Source organism: Sciurus vulgaris (assembly GCF_902686455.1).
Source record: "Sciurus vulgaris genome assembly, chromosome: 4".
Classification (NCBI taxonomy): domain Eukaryota; kingdom Metazoa; phylum Chordata; class Mammalia; order Rodentia; family Sciuridae; genus Sciurus; species Sciurus vulgaris.
Window position 1 is genome coordinate 92,037,721 of NC_136464.1, and position 20,372 is coordinate 92,058,092.

The following is a 20,372-nucleotide window of genomic DNA, read 5'->3' on the forward strand; positions in this document are numbered from 1 at the left end:
AAATGCTGAGATAGAACTAAAGGAAGGTAGTTTAAAATACAAAGTTCCTATTAAAGAGGTCTAGATTTGTTTGAGTTCAAGACAGTCAACTTGGAGCTCTGGAAGAGGTCTGTAAATAAAGTTGATAAACCATGATATGATTTCCATACCACCAATTTTTATGAGACCTTCAATGTATTAACTTCTCACCTCTCTCATTCTCATGTCCTTCCATTTTTAAATTACATTGTGATGAACAGAGGTGTAATTCCCTGATACTTCATCAAGGAAAGACTTATCATTATTACTGGTGGTGGCATCTGCAGGTAGCATTGGGCTGTCAGTTTCTTCAGCAATTGCCTCTGTGGCAGAAAGTTACCTTATCCAAGGACAACTAATTTCGGGGACAACCCACACTCAGTGATTTTGGACAGGGACATAAAGGTCTGACGATTTGGGGCCCAAATGAGAGAATTTGGATAAGTCACGTTAGTTTTAGAGCTACCATTGTGCTGGACAGCATTGCTCTTTGGTCTGCTGTATAGCTGGGATCTCTCTTTGCCAGGCTTGCTGCCTCATCATCTTTTCCAAGTCTGTTGCTCCAAGACAAATCATTCACCAAAATTTGGTCTATAAATTCTGCCTTAAAGTCACTTCTAGAAAGTTTAACTTGTCATTGAAGTTGCTATAAAGATGTAAAGAGATAACGGTGCCTATGAAAATGTTTTACACTAAGTAAGTGTAGACACTACATGGTTGATAGTTTTATTAGAGTTCCTATTTCATAAAGAGGCATCCCATAATCTTCTGAATATCCTAAACTGGCTCATTTTAACAAAGTACTTTCTGTAAATACAGTTATTTGTCCTTTCAAACATGGTCTGTTATATTCTAGTAATTTTTCCACGAGTTTAAATGCATAGCTTTGGAGGTATTCCTTGACCATAGGCATTCTTTGACCATAGTTACCATATTGAATAGGAATTAGTCAGGAATAGTACCTGACCATGTTTTAGGTTGCCTGTGACTATAGTTATAGGTAGTCCCTACTAAGAGTTAGAAACAACTCTATGTGGAACTTGCAGCTGTTCTGAAATATGATAAAGAATCTGTAATTACATGGACACATGAGGGCAAACTCTTAGGTAAGAGTTCAGGGATTCAAAGATGGTGGGGGCAGGGTATAAGAAAAATGGTGCTGGAGGACAGGACAGAGAGACAAGTCATCATGCCCTGTTTACAGAGTCCCATTACCATGACAACTCCCATCACTGAGAACGTATGGCCTATGATAACTCCCACCACAGGTTCAGCATTCTAAAATGACCAGTGAGGTAAAGTGGACAGCATTCTAATTAGGTTTTCTAAAGTAACCAATGGGGTAAAATTGACCACTCTTCTAATCAGGTATTATAAGAGAACAAATGGATAAGATTTTTAATCAGCCCATAGGGCTGATATATGAGTGTGTGTAAGGGTTTTCAAGCAGGGAGTGTGTTTACAAAAGCAGACTGGCTTCTCTTACAAGGCCTTCAGTAAATCTCTAGCCTTCAGCAAGGCCCAGAGCTCTCTACAGGGGCATTTACACTTCAAAGGAGGTGGTTAGATCCTAGGGAAAGTCCTTTACATTCCAAAAGGAAGGAGTAAATGGTGCTAATTAGTTTTCCTGAAACCCTGCTGACAGGAACTGGAAGGGAACTCCCTCTCCTGGGGGCCTATTCCTGCAGACAGAGTCCTTAGTTTACTTTCTATCCAGGCCTGGATCAGTTACCCACTACACCAGTGGACCTCAGAGGGCAGGGACATCTGACATTCTTCCTGCATCCTGACCTGGAGCCTGTCCAAGTCTTGGGGGATGACATTTCTCTCTGGGCTCAACAAAGGACTCTCCACACTGTTGCTCCTTCAAGGGGATCCACCTCAATCACCAGCATAACTAGACCTCAATCACACCCCCCCAGAGGAGACCCATCCCAGAATAACTGGCCCAAACCCCCACACTCACCGCCCTTGTGGGCATGCAGGCAGCGTGGCTGAGCTCCTGAGAAGGACAGCCAGGGTGCCTGGGTCCCAACCCCCAGGGTTCCCAAGCAGGCAGCACAGTCTGGCACTCACGGGCCTGGAATGAGTCTTCTATCCATCACAGGCCAGAGGCAGCTGTGGTCTTCCTCTTTAGATGACATCTCACAGCGCTATCCATAGGAAGGTTCCTCAGTTTTCCTGGCAGCTCTGGAGGGAGCTTGGTTGCCTCCCTCCCCTCTGCTTGCTGACCCAGCTCTGTCTCCACCCACCCAGCCCACACCATCAGAAGGAACAGCATGAGGAATCCATGTGTGTGGAGCAAAGAGCACTGAACCTGGGGTCACAAACCTGGGCATTTTGCATTAAAGGCCAATTCTTAGCTGTTACATGGGAGGATTCACTGAATTTAAAAAACTCAATATTGGGCTGGGTTTCACTCAGGGCTTGGAGCTGTGGGGATTCTGGGAGCCCTGTGAGAGCTTTCTTGGGTTGCAGGACTAAATCCCCAAGGCAGGGTGTTTATGCTAAAGGGTGGGTAGGATCTAGCTAAGTTAAAGGTTAGTGTGGACAGAGAGGTACTTGGGGGAACATTCTAGATACAAGTCCTGGGGTAGGTAAACCCAGAGAGCAAAACAAACCTCCTATCACAGAGATTCCTCCTTCTCTTGGCAGCCAGTGTTTGGGGGGTTCCAGCAGAGAATAGGACCCCACCAGTCCAAGAGACCAGGTGATAATGACTCTGTTTCTGAGAGATGTATCATTTGGACAACTTATCTAGAGGTTCTGCTTCCTACTCTAGCATCCGGAAGTTGTACTTACTTCTTAGGACTAAGACAGGGATTCAAGGGGACAGTAATCAGAGTGATTAAAGAGGTTGCTAGACAAAGCAACACCCCAATGAATGCAGGCTGCTGTGTCCTTTTGTCCTTTGCTGACCTGGATAAGTTGAAATTGTTCAATAAGTGGAAAAGATTCATGGGTTATTTTTGTTGTTGTTTTTCCTTTTGTTAGTTGTTGTTGTTGTTTTATGTGATCTAGATTTGGTAAAACCTGGAGAAAGCTACAACTGTGTTTACCAAGTGGCCTTTCAAAGGCTGGATCACAATTTCCAGTCCACAATGATTCTCCAGTGCAAGCCTGGGCAGTGCCTAGGTGGGGCCTGGGAGCCACAGGAAGGGCCCAGAGCCAAGCAGAGCACAGAGGGGAGGGGAGGAGGGCAGGGGTGGTGCTGGGTGGGGCCTGCCTGCACCACCACACCCATCATCAGAGCCGCCTGATCTGCAGTGTATAGTGAGAGTCAGACGTGTCCAGTCTGAGTTCAGGCCCAGCACTGTCTCTTCTCTTCCTGGGAAAGGTGAACAAGGTGGCCTGGTGGAAAGCTTGGGTAAGTGGGGTCCAGCAGGGCAAGTGGGTTCCCGCCTGGTGTTGGGTGTTGGCCACTTGGGGCGCCTGAGACATCAAAGGCAGAACCTCTGATGCTGAGGTCAGCTCAGACTATACTTGGCTACCTGCCATGTCAAGCCCTGGGGAGGAAGCTGAGAAGAGACTGCCCAGATCTAGAGGAGCCACCACAAGGATAGGACCAGAGTGGGGAAGACGGACTGATAAAGACACCTTGAAATGCAACAGGGAAGAAAGGCTGGGAAGAGTTCAGAGAAAGAACCGCTGCTGGGGTGGGGGTTCCATGTTGAGCTTCCTCTGAGAATGTGTGCAGGGTGTGCACTTGAGCCTGCCCTGGGGAGAATGCAGCAGAGTGTTCTTAGGGAGGGAATAGTATGCAACAGGTAGGGAACAGAGGAGAGCTCAACTTTGGAGAGGCGTAGGTCTGAGTGACTTTAGGGCCCTGGATGGGTTGGAAATGCACCTGGAATCCATTGCCTGCCTTGTGAGGATCTTTGGAATCTGCCCTGTGGGCTTCTCCAGGCCCCATTTTTGTAGTGTGTCCTTGGTTTTTGGTATGGTTTCTGACTTAAGGGTCAAGATTGCTCTGTGCCTTTCTTATAAAGACATTTCTGTCTGCCAGCTTCAGTGGACAGCCTCGAGGTAGGGTAAGGCAAAATGTGGCAGCCCTTTGGTGCCCTTCATAGAGTGCAATACTGTTGTAGCCATAGGCTATGTAGTCAGCTTGTGGAAAGGTGCCTGTGTGGACTCATTCCCTCCTGGGCTGGCCCCAGCAGGATCCTGAGGCAAATCTATAGAGGGCCTAGGATAGAAACCTACAGAGTTCCACACTAGATCATGTCCAGCCTCTGAGACCCAGAACATTGCCCCTGTTTTTCTAAAACTGGGAAGTGAGGCTCTGCTCTCAATATAGCAAAACCAGAGCTGGGGAGTTAATAACAAATAATGCTCCCAACCCTATCTTCCAGTTGGGTCACACAGCCTGCTGAGTCATAGACCCTTGGATGCCAACTTGGGGGCAGGGGCAGAACTAGACACAGAATGCTCTGTTGTCCCTCAGGGTCCCAGATGGTCTGCATTCCTGTGGGTGAGGCCTTCTTCAGTGAAGTGTCCCAAGAAAACCCAGTGTCTGGGAAAGATTGAATCATGAATTGAGTGGGAGAAGTAAACAGAGCTCTGAGTCAGGCCACGAGTAAAGTCCCAATACCTCTGCTCATTAGCTGTGGGACTGAGTCCGGCTGCCTCTCCTATAAATTGGGACATTAACACCTGCTGAATGTGACTGTTGGGGAAGTTGATGAAATCCAAAGCACCTGACACAGGAAGGCTCTGGTCACAAACTCCTAACAGCAGTCTGGGGCTCTAAAAGCAAGGGACACAAGGTATGTGTGCACATAGTTGGGCCACATCTGGAACCACAGTGGTCATCTGGATGGAATTTACACCAAATTTATTGCCACAGGTTCTGTTGTAAAATATGGTGCTAAGAAATGAAATAGATTTGTCATCAGACATTTGAAATTCAAGCAAAAAAAAAAAAAAATCTTTACTCAAAAGAGATACCCTTACAGATATACAGTAGGTAGAAATCTACAGTGTTTTCAGGATCTAACAGGATTTACATAAAAGGGTAGATGAATGGATCAATGGAGGAAGGGAGGGAGGGAGGAAAGAGAAGGGAAGAAAGTGGAATGGAGGAAGTTGGATGAATAGATGGAAGAAAGGAAGGAGAGCGTATGGAAAGAAGGAAAGGTAGACAGATGTGGTGTTAGGACGGCTGAGTAGAGAACGGAGGAATAGATGAGTGGGCAGATGGGGGACGATGAAAGAGATAGGTGGACAGGTAAGTGGAACATGAAACAACGTGACTGAACTCCTTTCCATTTGAAGAATCTCTAAGGGTCCTTCAGATTCAATGCCTATCTCCAATATCCCTCACTATTCACCATTTCTCCCAGAAAACACCTACTCAAGAGGGATCCTCCGTCTCTTAAGTATCTGAGAAATTATGCCAGGCACAAATCTAGAGAGCCCTTAGTCAAGCCCTGGATTAGAGGTTTTCAAGTCAAGGGCCCAGGTACTTAGGTTATCTGGTCTATTTCACAATCCTCACTCATCCTGCAGTTCCTTCTAAACCGCATCCTGAGACCCACATGAACCTTTGGATGTGCAAATGCTCTGAGCTGCCAGGATGCTCAGCAAGGTGCCTGGTCCTCTAAATTTCTGTGAAGTACCCACTCATTAGGAGAGGGTAGGCTGAGCTCAAGCCACTGGAGACACAAAAGCATGCCCAGCTCTCCAGTCATCCAGCCATGTCTGCACTTTCAGGCAGCTATTCAGTCTTAGGAATGCTTTTTCTCTTTTTTTGTTTTGTTTGCAGTACTGGGGATTATCAAAGACTTTGTGTGTGTGTGTGGGGGGCGGGTACTGGGAATGAAACCCAGGGCTGCACACAAGCCTGGCAAGCACTTTACCTCCGACTACACCCAGGGCCCTTCAGAAAACCTTTTCTCATGCACTGATTTTTCACCATTCCTGCTGTCTGATGATGGGGTGGAAGGAGTTGGGGATGGCAGGCCTTGTTGCCTGCCCTCAAATGGTAAGATGAGGTTGGCAGAGTTTTCATGACTTCTCCCTGAAAGCTCTGGTCCTGTTGGTTCCAGTCTGTTGGACGAGGAGTTAGAGGGCTCAGCTTCTGACCTTCAAGGTCCAAACTGTTCCCAGTGTCCAAGAAAAGTGCTCACCATATAGTGCAGTCTACCACATGGGCCAGGAGTCTGCACTGTCCTTCCTAGCCCTGCCTGCTTCCAAGCAGTCTTGGTTCTTTGCAGGTTGAACAGGAGGGTGTCACAGTGAAGGGCAGCCCCCACTTCAGTCCAGACCCAGATGCAGAGATCCTCTACAAAGCCATGAAGGGAATTGGTGAGTGGACATCCATGGCCTGCTACTGGAGGACTGGGCCTCTCTGGGGCTTTGCTCTGCAGTCACAGCCCTGAGAGTTACTGTCATGCAGAGAATTACAATGATGCTAGCTTCCCCGTTAGTGGTCAGTACTGACCTCCCTACCAAGACTGGAGAAGAAGACAACAGATGTTCCTCCCTGAGTAATAGGGAAAGGGGAGGCTATTTGCTGTGTGCTCTTGTGCAGTCTGGGTTTTCTCACTTGTAAAATGGCCCAAAGAAATCTGTATCGCTTTGCATTTTGAATGAGATGATGATAGTACTGGGCCTGGCATGGGCAGTGGACAGGAGTTCAGTGGAGCTGAACCAAGGGGGCATTAATCACGTGGGCTCTGCAGTTGGCTCCCCATTGGATCTACATGCACTGCCCCTTGCCTTTGGCCATCTGGGTACCGTAGAAGCATACTGTGTTGGCTGGCCATGGAGTCGGCTTCCTTCTGTCTCCAGCATTGGCCCAATTCCACCCTCATCACAGCTGTGAGTTGGAAAGGCCCATTTGGATGGCCCAGTCAGAAGATAAGCCCTGGTCTCTTCCCAGAAAGGATTTACTCCTTACTTGGCTCTGCCTGGTGAACTGGGGCATTAAGAACTAGCATTCTCATCAAGGCCCTGAAGCTTTCTCAAATAGCTTCCTGCCAAGTTCTTTGCTGTAACCCCACTTACCAAATGAGAAAACAGACTCTGAGAGGTAAGCCTGCTTTTCCAGTGGCATAGGTCCATGAGCTGCTCTATGGGGTCTAAGATCCAGGGGGTTGTGAATATTCACTTGTGACCTTCTCCCACTATGACCAACATGAGGGGTGAGGAAGGGATGGATATCTCACTTAACCAAGCTCCTAAGACCCAGGGATGATATCCAGAGCCACCTGGTCCTCAGATTCTATCCCTGCAAGGCTGGGCCTGAGCTCTACTCCAACATAATGTTGGTGGAAGGTGGATAGTGAAGAGGTGGATTCTCTACCTCTTACTCACTCCATGAAAATCATCAGAGCATTTGGTATGGCCCCACTGCTCAGCCACCAAGCAGTTGTTTTCCCCCAACCCCAGCACTCTCTTGGTCCCCAGGAGGTAGTAGTGGCTTTCATGCTGTGTATCTACAGGGACCAACGAACAGGCTATCACCGACATGATCACCAAGAGAAGCAATGCCCAGCAGCAGCAGATCTCCAAGTCCTTCAAGGCTCAGTTTAGCAAGGTAAAGGGAGGGCTGGGGACTGCAGCCTTAGAGGTGGCTCCATGCTGAATGAGTCCCATCTCTACAGTCAGCTTACTGGAAATATGGACATATAGGACAGTCTTATACTAAACAATTATTCGTTATCCATCTGAAGTTCAAGTTTGAATGGCCATCTATTTTATCCTGAAAACCTATTTATAGCTGCTCAGCCCCAATCTTGTGTTGGTCTTCGACAGTCTGACCCCACTTCTCCCATCTTCTCTCCAGTGCAGTTCTCACAGTTGTCCAAGCTGCTTGGGGTTGTTTCCTGACTCCAGATTTCACTCATCCAGCTCCCCGAGGTGATCACTCTCTCATGGCCCCACAATGCAGGCCCACCTCCCTTCTGTTTCATGGCACAGGCACCTTCTCCCAACATTTGAACTAAGTGCACTGGCCCCCCTGCCTTTGTCCACCGGGGTACTGCAGGAGCATTTCACCTCTCTGCTGCCACTAGAACGGAACCAGATAATTAGGGGTGTACTCTAACAGGAATAAATGCATGCATAGCTACAGTGGCCTACAAATCTTCATTGGCTCAATTGTTATCTTTGGAAATTTAATCCAGAAGATCAGTGATAAAGTCCAAATATTCCCTTGGAGAAATTAGCATGCAGTTTATAATTCTTCTCCCTTAATCTTCAGAGCTGTGCATTATTCTTTGCATTCAACCTTTGGAGAAACTAACATTCAGAGAGGTTGGGTAATACTCAATGTTCTACTACCTGTAACCAACAAGGTTGTAATTTAAATTCAGGTCTAACAAAGCCCTTGGTCTTTCTGTTATTCTTATGCCAATTAGCTAGGTGTGGCCTGGTGGTTCCTTGTAGAGATGTGTACCCTTTGAAAGACACACGTATAAGAACCCTTTTTTTCTTCCTCCCTCTCTCCCTCCCTCCCTCCCTCCCTCCCTCCCTCCCTCCCTCCCTTTCTTCCTTCCTTCCTTCCTTCCTTCCTTCCTTCCTTCCTTCCTTCCTTCCTTCCTTCCTTCCTTCCTTCCTTCCTTCTTTCTTCCATGCCTATGAGCCAAGTAACAGTCATTTAATGGTGAGAAAGCAGCACACTGCCACCCTCAGAGCTTGCAGGCTGGTGAGCAATGGCCGTTTTGCTTAGGATATGATCATCACTAAACTGAGTGCTGAGTTGAGTCACCTGTCTCTCCATCACCCCTTAAGCAATGGTATGAATCAGGATTCTATTATTTGTTTTCAACAGGTCAAGATGCTGATGCTTAGACAGGCCAAGGAACTGACCCAAGAGACCCCAGGCAGCACATGGCAGAGCCCACAAGAGAATCCAGCCCTAGCCCCTGGGCCAGCTGCCACCTGTTGCCTGCACTCCCATGGGCCTAGAGGATAATATAATCTTCTTTCCTTCTTTCTGCCTTAGGATCTCACTGAAACCTTGAAGTCAGAGCTGAGTGGCAAGTTTGAGAGACTCATCGTGGCCCTCATGTATCCACCATACAGATATGAGGCCAAGGAGCTGCACGATGCCATGAAGGTAATTTCTCTGAGCCACCATTTGGAGTGACCACCTGGGTGTTGGATGAGCCCAGCAAGTTTGCTGCTCAGATGACCACCAAATACAGGAATTGACTGACCATTATGGGGTCCAACTCAGTACTTCTCAAAATGGGGTCAGACCTGGTGTGCAGTAGTATTAGTAAGCCAGTTTTACAGTCCCACACACAGTTCCTGGGGCTCACTTTAAACTTCTTGGCACACCTTCTGGTTTGGCATATTAGGAGGAACAAGGACCCCAGTGACAATGATCATTTCCACTGACAAGCTGCTCACTGCCTGGGTGGTGTCAGGCATTTTTTGATCTCTAATCCCTCCTTCAGGTTGAGGGCAGTTTATTATCCCTGTTTACAGATAAAGATGCTTAGGCTCAGCAGGTGGAGCCACCTATATGAGACCACCCAGCTAAGGAGGGAGAATTGGAACAGAGCTTGCTCACTGTATCCATCACTGAACACAAATGCGAAGTTTCCCCTAGTAACAACCTCCAACAGAGGCCCCACTGAAGTGGGCAGAGCAGTAGCGGTGCTTTCTGAAGTTCAGGCAACTGGAGAAAAACTGGTGTGGACAGTTGGAGGTCATCGGTAGAGCACTCCAGCGCACAAAGTTTTCTGTCCCCAGGGCTTAGGAACCAAAGAGGGAGTCATCATTGAGATCCTGGCCTCTCGGACCAAACACCAGCTGCGGGAAATAATGAAGGCATATGAGGAGGGTAAGGCAGCTGCAAAGATGGGTTGGGGGGCCTCACATGAAAATGTCACAGGTTTTGGCTGCTGGGCAGGTAATGAGAATTGACAGTGTACTAGGACACAATGGAAAGGACTTGTAGATGTAGCTAGGCACCTACATGTGCCAAGTTGTGAACCTGACAGTGAGACTGGACATGATTCAGATCTGATCTCAAGGGCTTCTGTGGGGAGGAGCGTGGGCCTCACCACACTGCCCCTCTAGCATTGTCACCACAGTCTGCTTCAGCAATAGACATGGTGGCTCTTTCCTGGCTGTGCACAGGCTGCCCCAGGGAACAGTGGAAGATCATCTGCTAGGGTCTCATTGTCATGGGGCCACTGGTCACTTATCCTGTGTAGTGACCAGTGCAAGGAAAGCAGAGACCAGTCAGGCCTCCATCTTGTGGACTCAGTGGGGAAGTTTGCCTGAAAGATTTGGCCTTGCCAAACCTAGTGATGAAATGGAGCTGTATCAGCAGGTCCTGGTCTGGCTATTTCACCTTGTCCATCACTGTGCTTTGAGCTTGGTTGGGCATTTATGTCACTTATGGCTCTAAACGATGTCAGGTGATTGCCAGTTGGCCACCTAAGCATTGTATTCTGGTCCTATGCCAAGAGCTCATCCTTCCTAGAAGACTTTAATGGGGAGAGATGTGGGAGACAGGGCTGAAAGGAGGAAATCAGGCCCTGAGGAGGCCCTCGGTCTCTTTCATGCCTCCTGGTCATATTTCCATGCAGACTATGGGTCCAGCCTGGAGGAAGACATCCAAGCAGACACGAGCGGCTACCTGGAGCGGATCCTGGTGTGCCTCCTGCAGGTATCACCGGGTTCCTAGGTCCCCATGGCTTAGGAATCCCAACAGCTCACCCCAGGGAGCAGCCCTCAAGTAGAGCCACTGGGGTCTGGGCAAGGTTGTGGGACAACCTAGATGCTCGGGTGTATTAGGTACATCTCGGCATGGTTGGAGGGGCCTGACTACAGAGCCTCTGTGCCTCTCCAGACTCATTCAGGTGAAGGCACCTTGAAATTGAGAGATGAGCAGCCTGTCACGATCAGGTCCTTCATGTAGGTCCCATGCCAGGCTTTTTATCTAGCTCTCTGAATCCCCAACCCTAAACAATGTGTAACAGTGTTTCTTCTGTTATACAAATGAGAAATCCAGGGTTTGGAGAGGATAATTGGCTTTCTAAATGTCCATGGCCAAGAAGCTGCAGAGTCCTGCCTGTCCTCTAAGCCCCATTGTCCCTTCAGCTCCAACTGTTCTGGTTGCCACCCTGTCTTACAGAGCTGTTGTCTGTGTTCCTAGGGGAGCAGGGACGATGTGAGTGGCTTTGTGGACCCAGAACTGGCCCTTCAGGATGCACAGGTGAGGCTGTCTGGCCTCTACTATCTGGACTTCAAGGGTTGACTTGGGTACTACACCTGGCTCCTTTTCCCATGGGGCGTTCTTTGACCTAGGGGGGACCTGCCCTGCTCACTTCTGTCCTCTGGTGTCTGAGAAGGGAAGTGGAGGTGCTGGGTAGATGTGAAGGAAGAACAGTAACTTGGATTATAGGGTATGGGTTGAAGCTCTGTCCTACCAGGACAAGCCCATAAACCTAGGGGCACCAGGCCAGTGCCGGAAATGCATGTACAGATTTCCCTGTGCCAACCTGCTCAGTGCTGCCCAGAGGTAGGGGAGGGTTTTGCTTTTCCTAAAGTACCTTCAGTCCCAGTGTGGAAGAAATAATTTAAGCCAGAGCTACTGGGATAAAAGGAGGATAGGATAGTGAACTCCTTATCATAAAAAACAGCCATGCAGAGATACTGGCTTTGTTAAATGAACAGGACCTGCCCATCAGCCCCAGCTCTGGGGCTCTGGGGTTCTGTCCTCTAATTCCATTTTCTTCTTTGTGGGCTTGTTCTGGGTTTCCTAATGCTCGGATCTCTATGCAGCAGGAGAGAAGATTCATGGGACCGATGAGATGAAATTCATCACCATCTTGTGCACACGCAGTGCCACTCACCTGATGAGAGGTATGGAGCAGAGGAAGGCAATGCCAGGACACAGGAGCTGCCCTGGATTTAGGGCTCTCCTTCTGTGGTGAATGTCCAGTGTACAGCCTTGTCAATTGTGGGGTTGGGGAGAAAGCCACAGAGCCTTGGACTCCCTTTCAACCAAGAGGGAGGTGAGGGTGGGCTCTCTGAGTGTAGTCTATAATCTGCGAGTCCCCTAAGTGGAGCCCTCTCTCCACAGTCTTCGAGGAGTATGAGAAAATTGCCAACAAGAGCATTGAGGACAGCATCAAGAGCGAGACCCATGGCTCACTGGAGGAGGCCATGCTCACTGTGGGTAAGAACAGCGGCACAGTGCTCAGATGCACATATGTCCATAGGCTGTGGGCAACACAGAGGGCAAAGGGCAAAGGTCCCAGGCAACAGCAAGCAACTGGACCCCATGTTCATCTTCATGGGTTCTCTACACAAACCCCATTCCCTCAGCATGTATCCTGGGATTGTTCCACCCAGAGTCTCAGTGTGTCCTGCCAAGGAATCTCAGTGCTGTCTACATGGCACCCATATGAGGGTGTGTATATGTGTGTAAGCAGGTGGACATGTGTTAAAGAAAGAACATGAGTGTGATTGGGTGTAAATGTAAATATGTGAGGATGTGCATGAGTTATGAGTGAGAATGTGTGCATGAATGTGTGCATGCATGTGGAGATGTGTTTGAAAGGTAGTGTGTTTATGTGTGGTTATGTGCATGTATATGTAAGAAAGTGAGTACATGCATGAGTGTGCAGGTGTGTGACAGTGTGAATGTGAGTATATGCATGCATGTATGCAGGTGTGTGACAGTGTGTTTAAGAGATTGTTTTTCTGTTTTGTTTTAGTTTTGTGTGTGTGTGTGTGTGTACGTGCATGCATGCACATGCCCAGGGAGCATTCTCTTTCTTGTTGCAAGACCTTGAACAAAGTCACTCTTCTGAACCAGAGCCAGAAATGCAATTGCAGAAATGATGATGTGAGATTTGAGTGCCAGCAAAGGTTTAGTAGTCCAATACCAGTAGTGTCAAGAACCTTCCTCATAGCAGGAAATCAGCAGGACCCAGTCTAGAGCACATCTTAAGATTCAGAGCTGAAATCACAGTAGAAAGTCTTTGCAGAGTAGAAACCTGTAGCCCAGGCAACAGGACATCTCTACACCTCACGCAGTGGAGCTGAGGTCAGGGCTACTGGGCTGAGGCACTCATCACCACACCAGGCTGCCTCTGTGTGGAGCCCAGCAATGAAGGCACTCTTACCTCAACACTGTCTGTCTTGTAAATGCTGTTTTCTGAGATTCCCCAGACAGCTTAGAGCCTGGTTATAAAATCCAGTCTATGTTGGAGCATGTAGGCACACCCACTACCCCAACTCAGCAACACTGTCAGCCCTTAGGTCCTAAATAACAAAACCTCCTAATTAATATCCTCTGGTAGGGAAGAGTAGAGGTGTGTGGGGCCCCACTGTGCTGGGCACTTCCTGTTCATTTCTCCTCAAATCTCACTCACTCACGTCACATATGAGTCAGGGTTGTCAAGCAAAGAAGTCACACCACACCATGGAGACGGGTTTAAACACATACCTATGTCCCTCAAATCCCACACTTCTTATGCAGCCTTGGCTTGAAATGTTACCTCCTCATGCAGATGCCAACTCTCTCCAGGGACATCCATGACAGATGCTTCATGAAAGAGCAAGAATAGGGTCTTCTCTCTCAATAAGGTGTCCACTCTCTCAACCAGGTGTTCCTGGTGAATTGGTCCCCCTGGGCTGAGCTGCACTAATCACATAGTAATTAAAAATGCAGGATTCCTGCTGGTAGGGCTCTCTGAGGTCCTGGCTGTCATGCTGTGATGCCTCTGTGGAACCGTGGAATTTTTGGTGGTGTCTGGGTGAGAGCCTAGGGACAGTACTGGGTCTAAGCTGTCCTCTGGCTTATCTAACCCTGTGGATGCCCAGTGGATTTCATATCTCACCATTTTACCTGCCTGATCTGGACTTTGGATCTATGCCTAGTGTCCCAGTCTCCCTTTTCTGCCTCACCTCCTGGTACAAAGCTTTGAGGGATATAGGCAGGAGTTTAAACCCTGCCTCAATGGTGCAGTTGCTTTGGACTTGTTGCTTGGACTCATCTGAGACATGACAGTGAGTGAGACTTTGAAGAGAAATGATCATGAAGTGCCCAGCACAGTGGGGTCCTGCACATCTGCATTGTTCCCTGCCAGAGATTGTTAATTAGGCAAGGCACAAACAAATATGCCAAGACTTGGCAATGCTAACCTCTAACACTTGAGACAAAGCATGAATAAATGAAGGTATGTGCAACACCGCCTACAACCTTGAGAATACTAACAGAGTTTTTCTGTTTTCCAGTGAAATGCACCCACAACCTTCATAGCTACTTTGCAGAAAGACTCCACTATGCCATGAAGGTAACTTTTCTATCTATTGCCTCCCTTACAGTCTGCCATATATGTCACCAACTGGATAACCAGGAAGCTCAGAGACAGTGGATAACCACTGTCTTCAACACTGAGGTTTCTTTTATTCTCATCTCTTGAACATCAGAAAGGTTTAAGTTCTCAGGGAAAACTGAGTCTAGAAAAGAGAAATCACAACTGCAGGGGAATTTGAACAGGTACATGCAAGGGTGTCCATTTTACTGAACTGTTACCATTCTAGGAGATCCATATTGTCATTGCCATCCTAAAGATTGTATAACTGAGGCTCCCACTCAAGATTACCCAGCTGCTAAGTGGTAGAGTGTGAATTGAACTTAAGCCTGTCCATTTGTTCTTTTCATTGTACCACATGGCCTCCATGACAGCAGATTTGTACTAGAGGTCACAGGCAAGAATTTCCAGGAACGAAGGCACCCTTGCCATGGTCAAGTTCAGAGGAAAATTGCCACACATAGTGCATTTGCCTGTGACACCTTGGTTTGCCTGTTGTACAAAAGGCTACCTGAGTCACAGAAACAGATGCCCAACTCACTCATCACAGTTTCTGATGTTAGTTAGAAACTAACTGGAAGATCGTTAACTTGATTCTCCAAGGATAGAGTCAGTGCCCTTCTTCTCTGATACATGGTTGCTGACACCACCTAAAATAAGAGGCAGGCCAGAAACCCCAAACTCCAGAAATGAGAAAAGGCATGGGATTCCCAGGTAGCTTCATCTGATGTGAGACTGGTCTGGGATGAAAGAGTGGGAAAATCCTATGTATGAAATGGCCATTTAAGTCAATTTTGATGTGCTGCTTCTCTAGAAAGAAGTATTGTTTCTGGAGTTGTGAATTTTTGTGTCTAGAATCTAATGTGGCAAACCAAATGCACAATGCAATTTGGGGCACCTGGGTTCTAGAAAGGAAAGAGGCCTGAAGAGTGAGTGAAAAGATATTGAGATTCGTCCTTGACTATTGAGGTGGACAGGAAAGGTGAGAAGTGATGGTTGATTGCTACTGTCTCATCCAGGGACCAGGGACACGTGATGGGACCCTGATAAGGAACGTAGTTTCCAGGAGTGAAATTGATTTAAATCTTATCAAATCAAGAAGATGTATGGCAAGACCCTCAGCAGCATGATCATGGTAAGTCATGAGTTCCCAATTTTCACTCCAGTTTGTGACATAAACATTACTGAGAGACCTAGATGTTATGACCTATGTCCAAAATGTCCACCCCTTTCCTGTGGGCATCACATGCTTGAATTGATTACTTTATGATGAATGCAGGCAACAAGAAAGAGGGCAGTGTGGCTAGAGCCCAAGGGGAACCTCAGAGGGAAAAAACGGAGGTCAAAGCAAGGAACTTCCTCTGTGTCTGGCTCAAGAAGTTGACTTTGCATATGAGTTATGATTATGCCTTTGAAAATACATGCAATCCTTGTAGCAGAAGAATTCCTGTTTGAGAAATCAATGAGAGCAAATCCTTTAGTAAATTGGGACTCTGCTCAGTCTAGATTTAAATAGTCCTGGCAGAAAACTTTTGGGGAAATATATTGGATGGGCTCCAGTGAATTGCTTAACCAGATTTTGGTTAGTGAAAATTCTAAGTCTTCAAATGTAGAGTGATTGTTACATGACTACAACTATGAGAAAAAATAGCTTATATGGCAATCAATGCAAATTGAGACCTTGACAATTTCATTAACGTAAGTCAAATCATGATACACATGTGCCCAAGTCTTCATTAGCTACTAAATGAAGTCACTAGTTCTTCTACAAAGGTTTGTTGCTACTCTATTTTCTAAGAAATACATGGTTTGCAATACAATTTGCCTGTGGTCTCTTTGGATTCCATACCTTATGTTCTGCATCTGTGGATTCAACCAAAAGTATTCAGAAAAAAATTTCATCTGTGTTGAACATGCACAGGCATTTTTTTCATGTTATTATTCCCTAAATCATACAATAAAACAACTATTGACAATGCACTTACATTGTTTCAGGTACTGTAAGTAACCTAGATATGATTATATAAGTATTCAGAAGAATGTATGCAGTTTATATGCAAATATTACACCATTTTATATAAGGTACTTAAGCATCTGCAGATTTTTATACCCATGGTGGGAGGAAGGAAGATCCTGGAATCTATTTCCTGCTGAAAGATGACTGTATGTTTAAAAACAAAAACACTTCTGCTTTAAGATGTTTCAGAATGGGGCAACAAATAGTCAGGGGGTAGGGAAGGGCTGGAATTATTCTTTGTTTTGTTTTAGACTTCCCAGGCAACTTTGTCAGGAGGCAGGAGACAGGAGGGCTAAGCACAAACCAGCCTGGGCTGCTACTATGTCACTCACAAGCAGTTCAAGCAGATTTTCATGAATCCTCTCAATCACACATGGTTATTTATGCCATTGGAAAGATTCCTTCTCAGCATTTCAGTTAGAGCCACAGAACATTTCCAAAGAACAAAAACTCTATTAGGTGAACTGATCACTTCAACCTAAGATGTAGACCCTGTGGTAGAAATGTAAACTTAGCAGACTAATGATTTCAGACAAAAAAATTTTTTAAAAAAGTGCAGCTATTTATCCAGCAATAGATTTTGATTTTTGTTTCCTAATGTTGTCACTTAAGAAAAACTCAGTTGGAGTTGTGAATGAGAGAACCAAACATTTTCTTTAGAAAATGTAGTTATAAAACAACAAGATTCTTGGTAAATTTTCCTAAACTATCAAGGAATAGATATTTCCTGAGATTTAAACTGCTTCAGAGCAAAGCAGAACTAGCTCCAGTCCTTCCCCTCACCTACCACTACCTCTTTGGGCCCAGTGTCCTTAACCACAGAAAAAGAGAACTGGGTGGTTTCCCCTTGCCTGTTCCCCTGGCTCTACATGCCATGACTAGGCAGTCCTATTCAGACCTGCTAATGACTAAGAAATGGAGTTATTGGATCTGTTGGGTCCATCTTATAGGGGAAGAAACACTGTTTGATCCTTACATGAGCTGGTTGCTGAGTAGGCAGGCTCATCTTCTTCCTACCATTCACTCCTCACTACATCTCAGCAAGATGTCTGCCAACACTGATGGCATTTTGTAGAGGAGAGAATGTCTCAGAGGTTAAGGTATGGTCAGTGTAGGATGACAGGGCCACATTTCGTGTCAGTGGCCCAAAGCCTGAGCTCTCTCTGCCCCATGGCCCTGCCTCCAGCTATAGCTCTGGATGCCCTGCTTTCAATCTTGGTGAACTTGTCAGCTTTAAATTACTGTGACCAAATACCTGAAAATAACAACTTACAGGAGGGAAGATTTATCTCAACTCATGATTTTAAAAGTTGCAGTCCATGGTTCACTGACTCCATTGCTGCAGACCTGTGGTGAGGCAGAGTGTCACAGCAGAGGGGATGTAGTGGAGCAAAGCTGCTTACCTCATGGACCTGGGAAGCAAAGAGAGAAGGATAAAGGAGCAAGGGGACAAGAAGTACCCTTCAGTGCACCCCCAGTGACCTACTTCCTCCAAATAACCCCCACCTACTACACTTTCCACTACCTCCTAATAATGCCATCAAATTAATGATCTGTCAATGGATTAATTCACTGAAGAGATCAGAGACCTCATCATCCAATCATTTCCCAAAAGCTGGACCTCAGAACATGACTGCATTGGAGACTAAGCCTTCAACACATGAACTTTTGGTGGACATTTCAGATTCACACCATAGCACTTGCCTCCCTGAACTACAATAGCAGGTGTTGAAAGAATAACAGGTTGTGTTGAGTAAGTGAATGGTTGAGTGCCTGAGTGAAACATGGGAAAGAGCCCCAGGGCAAAAGATGGAGTAATGAAGTTACCCACACACCTTTCTTATTTAAGAGCACACTGTCTCTGTGATCCATTTTTTACAACCACCTCCCATGTAATTAGTAAGAAAATTAAAAAAAGAGAGATACAAAGCAGTAGTCTGAAATGAAGAACAAGGAAAGAAGAAAAGGAGCCTGTGGTGTAGGAACACCTAAAGAGCTGGGCCCCACCCAAAGAAAATGACTTCTAGTAATAATAATAGTAGGTGCTCTTGACCAGCCAGGTCAATGTCACAAACACCTCCCTTCTAACTCTACTGTGACTTCTGCCCTCAGGATGACACCAGCGGTGACTACAAGAATGCCCTGCTGAGTCTGGTGGGCAGTGACCCCTGAAGACACTGAAGAATGAGAGCAGAGGCTGAGAAGCTGGAGCTGCCAGCCCTGCTTGCACAACCTTGGCAATGGATGAGGGTGGAGTGGGAAACTCAGCCAAGATTTTATATTTCTATCTCCTAGTTTCCAGTGCTTTCCAGTCAATATTTCTGATCCAGAGGATGAGACCAGCCTTGGGTTCCTCTTTCTACCTCTTCCTCCGGTCATTTGCAGGTGAATGTACCATGCCAACCTTCACATTCCTGTAGCCAGACAAATATGTCAGCATGAAGGGGCCTGCAGGGGCTCAGTGGTCATTCTTTACTTTCTAGACAGTTGTTTCTCAAGTTTTATTGGTCAATTGCGTAGGTGCAGGTTACACAGATCCCTTGGCTCAGCCCCATCTACTGAACCAGGGTCTTCTGAGGAAGAACTAGAGTGTTCTGAGGAAGAACCAGAGATTATCTGTCTCAGCTGATATACTTCTCTATCAAGCAACCAGTGAGAAGGCCATGAAAACCCTTTTGTTTTAGAGCTCATGCCATCCTGGAAACTGGTAAAGGGACACTTTTCCATGACAATTGGGATGCCTATACTATTCATTTATAAGCCTCATCAGAAAACTTGAAGCTTTGGATAGAAGAGAAATTCTCACGTCATCCTGTTAACAAATTAATCAGATTAGACTACAAATCAAAGTTCTGACCCAAGTACACTATGTTGAAAGAGGCTTAGATTTGTTCAGTTGCCAACGAACTCCTAACACAGCATGCAGCATAGGGCAGCATGCCAAACCCTGAGCACAACTCTCACCCTGACCCAAGGGCCACTGGGCCTGGATATCCACAGAAGCCAATGGTAGTCTTTCTAAATATATTTGGTTTGCAGAATAATAAACATTTGTACAATCAAAAAGCGTTTTTGGATTTTTAACAGTGACCAGGGTAAGACCAGTTTCATCAGAAATGGATCTTTGGGGAGCAATCCAACCTCGCACCTCTGTGGGCATTTCTCTGAAGGAACACTGAGGGGGAGCTGTGGGCACTGTTGCCCCAGGGAGAAAACCTGTGAATGAGTACACTTCTAGTTACTTTCTGATTTGTAGTCAACATTTCAGGGTTGAAAGGAGCTTTTAAATCACCTTATCCTATTCCAGCCTGCAGCTTGACTGCTCTCCCTGGCATCCAACCAGGAGTGATCCTTGGTGTCCTAGGGCTCTGCTCGATATGTGTAGAATGTACATAAGTGTCTTCAAAAATGCAGACGAGCTGCCTTCTTGAAAGGTCAAATCCTTTTCCAACTGAGCCCAAACTTGCCCACTGCTCTTGACTCTCATCTAGAGCCACAACTTTCTGTCCTAATAACAACATTTTAATATCTGAAGAAGGCCCACATATTCCAGTAAACCTTCTGCCAAAGCTAAATGTCCCCAGTACCTCCAACTATTTGTTGGACTCTGATTTGAGGCCATGACCTCTGAACATGCTCCAGTTTGCAAGCTCCAGAGTGTGTCTGCAAATGGTCAGGGCATGCTAGGGAGACGAGAGCAGTGCAAACTCTGAGGTCACAGGATGGGAGGCGGATTCTGGATTCATGACTCTGAGCTCACACTGTCTAAAACTAAGTGTGCTTGTATTTCAATGCAGGGTGGGGTCCTGGTTATAATTGCTGCCCTAGATCTAGTGGTCTAAAACCACAATTTAATGGTGTTCACAGATTCTCTAGATCAATAATTTAATAAGGACACATTGCAGATGGCTTATCTCTACTCCAGAAAATCTGAACACTTTGATGGGAAGATCTAAAAGTCAGGGTGATTATAAAGCAGGACTTCAATAACATGGAAAATTCATCATTCCTGTATGTGGTGCCTGGGTGAGATGACTGGAAGGCTG

The 20,372-nt window shown here is 46.4% G+C and overlaps 1 pseudogene across 1 annotated transcript; it reads left to right on the forward strand.

Moving 5' to 3' along the window:
• Window positions 1-3,248: 3,248 nt before the first annotated feature.
• Window positions 3,249-19,325, forward strand: LOC306660609 (annexin A8-like protein 1; annotated as a pseudogene). The gene is made up of 12 exons (XR_013766638.1): window positions 3,249-3,385; window positions 6,234-6,324; window positions 7,464-7,558; window positions 8,969-9,082; window positions 9,724-9,814; window positions 10,569-10,648; window positions 11,138-11,196; window positions 11,753-11,847; window positions 12,068-12,163; window positions 14,230-14,288; window positions 15,329-15,444; window positions 18,439-19,325. The product of XR_013766638.1 is annotated as an annexin A8-like protein 1 (transcript).
• The last annotated feature ends 1,047 nt before the right edge of the window (window positions 19,326-20,372 follow it).